Source organism: Aptenodytes forsteri, unplaced genomic scaffold (genome assembly GCF_000699145.1).
Source record: "Aptenodytes forsteri isolate BGI_AS27 unplaced genomic scaffold, ASM69914v1 Scaffold7, whole genome shotgun sequence".
NCBI classification, from domain to species: domain Eukaryota; kingdom Metazoa; phylum Chordata; class Aves; order Sphenisciformes; family Spheniscidae; genus Aptenodytes; species Aptenodytes forsteri.
Genome location: NW_008795919.1, coordinates 210,052 through 218,722, shown reverse-complemented (window position 1 = coordinate 218,722; position 8,671 = coordinate 210,052).

Here is an 8,671-nt window from a genome sequence, read left to right as displayed (position 1 = left end):
ACCCCAACTGACCAAAGGGATATTCCACGCCATATGATGTCATGCTCAGCATATAAAGCCGGGGGAAGAAGGAGGGGGGGACATGTTTGGAGCAACGGCGTTTGTCTTCCCAAGTCACCGTTACGCATGATGGAGCCCTGCTTTCCTGGAGATGGCTGAACACCTGCCTGCCCATGGGAAGGAGTGAATGAATTCCTTGTTTTGCTTTGCTTGCGTGTGCGGCTTTTGCTTTACCTATTAAACTGTCTTTATGTCAACCCAGGAGCCTTCTCACTTTTACTCTTCTGATTCTCTCCCCCATCCCATTGTGGGGGGAGCGAGCGAGCGGCTGTGTGGTGCTTGGTTGCTGGCTGGGGTTAAACCACGACACTACCTAATAACAGTGAGCTGCCCTAAACCCTAATTTCTGCCCCATCTACTTACATCAGGAAGACTACTGACCCCTGATGCTGCCATAGCCTCTAGAACACACATCCAGCAAATGGCCTACTACTGTGCAAATCACTGCAAGCACACAGAAAATAGCTATGGTTGCGCTAAAAGGACTATGACCTATAAAGATAAAACATGCTTAGAAGAAACAAGGAATGCACAACAATATTTGCATACAGACTAGCTATTTGTACAAATGGCTCTTAATTAGTAATACTGGTAACAATCATAGCAATAAATTGGCTAAATAAAGACATATCCAGAGTATGAAGTATACAGAAAAGCGTTACGCACTTGAGGACAGAAAGGAAGTAATTTGCAGGGAAGAAGCTTTAAAAAGCTTAGACAAGTGGACAGGGATGAAACTTATTATTTCTGTTCTGCTGGTTCAAAAATCAATGAAGCTATGAAAACAAATGACATTTGTATATTAATCTCCATTAAAAACTTACCTGCCACTATCATTTTTTAGTTTCACATTGCACAAAGCTGAAGAGTTACAGTGAGATCTTCTACAGAGCATTTGCTTGGACTCCTCCCGCAGCCCATGCCCAGCATTTGATGCATAGGAATTTTTACCGTGTTAGGCTTTCCTATTTTTTAGCTTCTTATTTAACATACGCACTGCAACAATATATTATAGCCTATTTTCTCAGCCGAAAAATTACAAACTTCATCACTTTGTAAGAAATCTGCTCAAATCTCACAAGGGAACCGATCAGTCAGCAGTACTAGCACTCCTATTCAAAAAGAGTCTAGAAATATCAAGAAATTCCTTCTTTCTGACTAACAGAGCCCTCACGGACACTTCATAGAGGCTGGTCATGTGCTCTGCCTGGCTGCGACACTATTTCTTGACCACCAGTCTCATGGCTGAGATGAACTGGGACACATCTGCTAAGAGTGCTCATAACAGAGCTCTGGGGAAATCACACACAATACTTTCTTGGTGTCACCATCCTGGCATGATCTCACTCTGCCGGTCTGTTATCACAGAAGTACAACACAAACTCCACTTGCTAAGGTCCTATGATGCACTGGAATGGAAGAGATGCTTCCTTAGCTGATTTTCATTAATTGCATGTATTTTAAATTTAAATGGAAGAAACAACAACTGGACACAAAACCAGGGCACATTCTCACTTCTAGTACATATATGTCCATTCACAAATTTGTTTAAAAAACAAGCAGCTAACAAAATTCAGGACAGAAAATGTTTGTTCTTGAATTACAATAACCCCAAATTAACCTTAGGGCACAGCAAAAACAACAGCCTAAAGTCCATCTAACCAAGACTGCCTTGGCTAAAAAGGTGAGCATCAGGGAGGTCAAGGCGAGAATGTACTTTAAACACCTGCAGATACTCAATGAGAGTGGAAAAATCTTCTGAAATTGTCTTATTTATTTGAAGATAAACTCACAGCACCAAACTTCTGAATATTTTGTTCTCAGAAAATCTCTCAGGTGAGTATTCTCCATGAAGTACACTTTTGTGTTACAAACATGCATGATTTCTGACAACTGCACTGATGCTACATAGGCCACTCCCCCACCCCCAAATCAAAAACTCACTGTGGTGTGAATATGCCCCCTTCTACATGATCAGTTCTAGCAAGTACAGTGATTTCACTTTTCTCTAGTTAGTGTATTATTTAAGAAATGTAAGTTGAGTCGAGTCTTAGTTTTCTTTCCTGCAATGCCAGATGATTAATAAACAGACATACTCAAAACCAAATGGAAAAATATGCAGTTGTGTAAAATCTTACAACACAGCTTTGCATTCATCACAGATGGACACAAGGTCTTCTCACAGCACTTCCAATATAATTAGAATTCAACACTAAAGAAGAAAATTCCCCGAATAAAGGACGCAAAGATTACAATCTAAATACAATGTTGTTAGTTGAAAGAAATGAATGTAGAGTATTGAATGTTCAAAATTGTGTTGAATTAGATAAGCAAATCCCATGTAGACTTTGTTAATGATTCATAATCAGCTAATAAGCTCATCTCTAGTAGAATAATGATCCATGGACCTGTTAGCTCATTTATCACTATGTTTTACAACACCGGCAAAGAAACTAATTAAATCCCAGCATCATTACACAGAATTCCTTTTAATAGAGATACAATGATGCACTAGAGGCTACAGATTACACTGCAAATTGTACCAAGAGATTCCGGACAGCAAGTTTTAATTAACATGTTAGCAAGAAGCTGCTCAAATAATAACTAACTAGGAAACATCTGCACACTCAAAAACATTGGAGGTAGGAGACAGTAAGGAAAGAAGCATTACGTGAGGTATTGAAATTGTAGACTTTTTCTATCCACAGCAAAAAGCTGTTGCTGTTCACTGACTGCATTCATTATCCAACACAAATCGGAAGGGAGAACTCTGGCTCCAGAACGGTGTTGAAGATGCCGATAGGGGCATGTATATCAGGCTACTGGGGGAAAAAAAAAAAAGTCTGTGCAGCACTACCACCAGGCCAGTGCAGCTGGCACATCTCCCAGAATATGGCAAGGGTTCATCAGGCAGAGTACAGTAAGTTGTTACCTCATTTTGCTCATTGTGGGAGAGAAGACAGATGGGTAACTGCCCAGAACAACTGTTCCCTGTTACGCAAGCAAGAGAAAAGAGTACTTTTCTGAAGAAATAAAGGAAGAACTTAGAGATAGCACAGAATGAAGAAAGAGTGAAATGACTGAATAGTCCACCAATACCGGTATTCAAAGGAAAGACGACTCTATAGTGGGAAAACAACAGAACACAATCACTAGTATTCCCTTTTCACTTGAATATCCCAACCTAGAGTAAGAAGCACACACAAATTCTGCAGTGAATCTGAGACAAAAAACAGTGTTTGCAAATATCTTTCAAATGCACATGTAAAGCAATATGCAGCCCCAAAATGATGAGTAGATGCTATGACTATTGAGAAAGTAATCAAAAGGCTAAACTCTCTAGCAAAATACCCCAGGCTTTGTTGGTTTTACCTCTTATTTCTGAGAATAGTGATTAATCAAAGAAGCACAGACACACATCTGAAAATGTTTAACAGGTCAGGTAAGCCAGACAATATTGTGATACAGTTTGTAACATGGGACAATGAGTTACTGAAAATACAGCTCTCCAGAAGAAATAATGATCAGAAAATAGGCAACCAAGATGGACTGGAGAGAACATCTTTCATATCTTACTGACCTACATCTGTCACTTGGCAGGACACAGGTGGTGTGGGCTAGTGTGCCAGTACTGCAAGGAAACCATATTCTTTCTTTTAAAAAACTAAACACTGTAACAGTTTAATACGGGGGTAATGAGCTCTATCACAGCCTGTGTTCCCACACATCTTAGGAGTGGGTTTGATAGCGTGAAATCGTGAAGCTTACCTTGCCTTTGTTTCGTTAGCTCTAAAAGCCATATTCCTCTGTTTTGGGGCTACCTATCAGTCTCTCTTCTGCCTGCTCTGCTTTCTCACGCAGCGTTTGCCACCTAAACTGACTGCAGTTCCCTCAACAGCATCATCCCCTTTCAACTCACACGTTTATATTCACCCTCAGATCAAGACTCATTAGATCAAGATGAACAGACTATTGGTCTCATCCTTCTTTCTTTGGTGTAAAGGAGAGGGATTCTGTCAAAGCTCAACTTGCAACCTTCCACTCTGTAAGTACTGTTGTGGCTTTAACATTTCGTACAGTCTGCTTCAAACATACCTCCAAAATGCTACCACATCAGCCAATGTAATTTTAGGCCACAGGCAAAAATAATGTGTTCATAGATAACTGATCATAAATTCAACTCTTTTGCTATAAAAATGGTTGTTCTGACTTCAAAATGGGAATAAACTCTTTTTAATTTAACCATAAACCATTCTTCATAGTTAGCAAAAGGAGAATGCTTGGGCAACTGCAAAATCCATGTCGATTTCACCTGCTGCACAGAATATCCTCAGCACTATTATTCAGAAAAACTTTGAAACATATTTAGTGAAATCCCTAAAAGAATAATAATGAACTGTTATAAAATAATCTCAGCTGGTTCCACAGAAAGTGATACACTGCTTGAATTGAGCAGGATCTACACAATTCTTTACCTTCTATGACCTAGAATTTGTCTAAGTAAAAATACTACAAAGATAACATACTAACCACAGAAGACAATCAGTTTCTCCAGAATAAATCTAGACATTTAGTGAAATTAAATCAAATGCTCCCTTTCACTGAAAATAGTAATTAACTAAAATTAAAAACATCAGTAAATGTAGTCTTACACTTGGTCTTGTGCTCTGTCGCAAAAGCCACAATAATTAGGATCACGTTGCAAAGTTCTACGCTCACAGCAGATTTCTTCTTCCCCCTTGTTTTGCACAGTCACTTCCATGCTTTTTTTTGTTTTTCTTTTTTTCCAAAAACCTTGGAATAATGCTAGGGTGCTATGGTGCAAAACCAGAATCTTTCTGGCTTGTTGTAAATCTGAACCCAATACAGCATGGGCGTCCATCCCAATGGTATGGCTGCAGCAGTACTGAGAGAACTGATAGAACCCCTGTAAGCTGCTGCATACCCACCTCCGGCACTGTGCAGAAGTGTTAATTTGCCTCATCCCTGCAAATACCCGCACCACAACAGTAACTGTGCAAATGTCCCCACAGGTGATGTGACTAATGGACACAAACATACATGGTCAACGAAACTCCTCATTTTTTGATTCCCTTACATGCTTATGCTCGCGATTTTTTCAAACCTGCTCCACAGGTTGGTATTTTAAGGACTTTTTCAGTCAACCTGGATTTTGCTGAGATTTTAAAAGTCCATAGAGTTCTTTAAATTATTTAAGTGCCAACACAGAATCTCATGTTTATCAACTTTGAGTCACCTGCGGTCAACTTAAGTTTGAAATGTTAAGCCTCTCTGGTTTCCTCCCCCTCAATGAAGTTCTCATTTACCAAGCACCAGAGCAATAAAACATCTTGACATCACTTAAATCTAGAATGGATAAAATGGTAACTTTAAAAAATGGTTTCAGTGTTTTAAAATAGATTTTTAAAAATCTTTTTTTTTCCCTCTTAAAAATACAGTAATGTAAAATTACATCAGAAATTAAAATAATTTACATAAAGACCCTGAGTGTAACTAAACGACATTTCAATAAGTAAATAAGAATATGTTGTATCAATGTGCCTCCTCAAATTTTAATGAGTTAAAGGGTACTAAATTTTTTTTTAATTGTGTGAGGAAGCAGGCAAAAATCACCTTTATTTTAGAGGCCAACTCAAGTGTTATAAATGTATCAGAATGTTATGTGTCTTATATACTATTTTCATTGCCAATTCTTTAGGGGTTTTGCATCAATAAATGCTTTTGGTGTAATTACTTTTGGTCTCAGTTAAGTGAAAAGAAGCAGATTTTTCTATCTGAAGAAACTGCACAAAATTGAGGAACTTTCCACAAACTGAAAAAGCAAGAAAGCTGGTTTTCTGCTTTGTAGGTGTGTGTAATATGCAGTTGAGAGAGGATCAGATCTGCTAATTCTACAGCCATAGGCACAGGCCAGATTTTGAAGACTGTTTAAGCAACTATAGTTGGAGGTATTTACAGGGATTTTTCGAGAACTGCTAAATGGGTACTGGCGTAGCCGTTCAAGTATGTTATGTCTAAACTGATCTAATTACAGGTCACCACTAAAACAGATTGTCCTGCTCTCCTTGGACTCAGAATCTGTGTTATCTTGTTTTCCTCACCATGCATCAAATTGCACGATGATATGATCAACTGGACTATCTCACTGATCTCATGGAAGAATAATCCCAGGATGCAACCCAGAAAGGGCTAAAAACCTTTGGCTACATCTGGCAGGCAGAGAACTGGAAAACTTATTTGGCAGCAGCATGCAATTAGATTGGATTGCAAACTGCATACTAGTTCCCAGACTGTGACTGCAATAGGGAAAAAAGCATATAGGTACACATGCTGGGTAAATTGTCCCATTCCTTTTGGAAACCTACTTTAAGATAGCATGTCTTATCTTCTGGAGGCATCCTTCTCTTTCCTAACCACAAGTAGCCCAGAACTCTACCTGAGACCACATGCCTAATTTTCAGATGTCCAAATCAGAAGAGATAAACCCCATTCCAGTCATCTACAAATCTGGACTATTACGACCAAGGGAAACACTATTTTTTCCAGTTAATATTTCCTATTGTATAAATGAACACAGTTTGAAAATATCTAAAAAAAAATAGAGCTGGGCAGCGTCACTTTTTCTTTTCACAGTTGAATTAATGGGAAACAAAGAGCAAATAGGAAAAAATCTGGTTTTGAGTCGGGTCTGTTTTAAAAGTAGTTCTCAAAGGACTTTTACAGAAATTTATTACTTAAGAGTGCAGCATTCAAAGAAAGTATCCATCAGAGCAATTGGTCACTCCAGCAGGATCACTAACTTCTCCTCATTGATTTCTCTGCAATTTTTATTGTCTGATGAAATGTAATTAAAGACTCTGATGGTGCCAATTAAAGACTTGAAGGAACTGAAGTTGGTGTTCACATTATGACATGGTAAAATGCAGCGATGTTGTAAACATCCATTAGCCATTACAGTTCTCATTAGTCCCTGAAAACAACTCATTAGTGTCCTTAGACATGACAGACAAGTACAGTAAATGAGATAAATCTATCAATATATTCATTGTGTGCAAAATCAGGGCTTCCGTCATCATATTCCACACAGTGACAGTCAGAAGGTTAAATACATCTTCTGCAAGAAATAAACATAAGACACAGAGCATCTAGCCAGAGTGCAGAAAGATGCTATGTGAGAAACTAACAAAGACATCAGACATTTCATTTATACATCGAGTAGGTTCATCTGAAGTTCAGGTTGCTATGAACTGTCACAGTTGTTTAGCCAAGGCTAAATTTTATAAACCATATTGATTTAACTTAAACTGCTGTAATTTACAAAGTTATTTCGGAACTGAGGGCTGTCAGTTTGTGGAATTCAATGCAGGCTTCTGGTTACCTATAGAAAACCTCAGTAGATCGATTAAGAGCTAGATACACACATCCAGGCGTGATAAGGCCTATCACAGTGCGCTAGTCATAACGCTGCACACTGCTAAAGATGCCGGTACCAAGTACCACTTTCCAACGTGAGATACTGAAGCTCTAACCACTACCAATCACTTCAGAGTACAGACACATTTTCTCATATGAATATCTTTACTTACCAGCTATTTTTCATTCTTCTTTCTCACAGCTTCTCTGGACCTATGCTAGCTTTGTGAACTCTTTTGACAAAAGCCTGTAATTAGATCCTTTCCTTGTACATGTGCTCCTTACCACTGATTTCTGTATCTTTTTAACATCACACATTCACCTTTTCATAGCTACCTTTCAGAGTTCTCAATTGAGAGCAACAGCTTTGCACATCATTGTGGGAAAACTCTACAAAGTCTTCTGCTGAAGCGCACAATCAGAAAAGCAAAACAATTGTTGGGATCCATCCAGAATGAGATAGAAAACAACAGTGCTAATATTAATGCCACTGTTTAAATCAATAGTATGGCCTTGCCCAGAATACTGGTTTCATTTTTGTTTGCTTTATCTCAGAAACAACACAGCAGGAAGAGAAAGAATTCGAAGACAGGTCACAAAAATGGTGCCAGGTCAGCAGAAATTTAACTGCAAGGCATAATTAGAGACTGGGTCTGCTTAGTTCAGAAGGAAAAAGATTTCATGCAGTTATACAAAACAACAAACTGCACAGGGAGTAAAACAAGAGTTCCCACTTACTGTATCTGGAAATACAAGAACACGATAAATAAATCTGAAAAGCAACTGGTACCTTTAATGCAATCTTTAAAAAAAAGGGGTGTTGGGAATGAACGAAATTGCACATAAAATTCATAAAATTCACATAAAATTCACATAAAATTCACATAAAATTCACATAAAATTCACATAAAATTCACATAAAATTCACATAAAATTCACATAAAATTCACATAAAATTCACATAAAATTCACATAAAATTCACATAAAATTCACATAAAATTCACATAAAATTCACATAAAATTCACATAAAATTCACATAAAATTCACATAAAATTCACATAAAATTCACATAAAATTCACATAAAATTCAGTAGGGCACAACACAAGAAGTCTCTCAATCGCTAGCCCTTGTTCTCGTGGGGGACTTCAACTTCCTGGACGTCTGCTGGAAATAC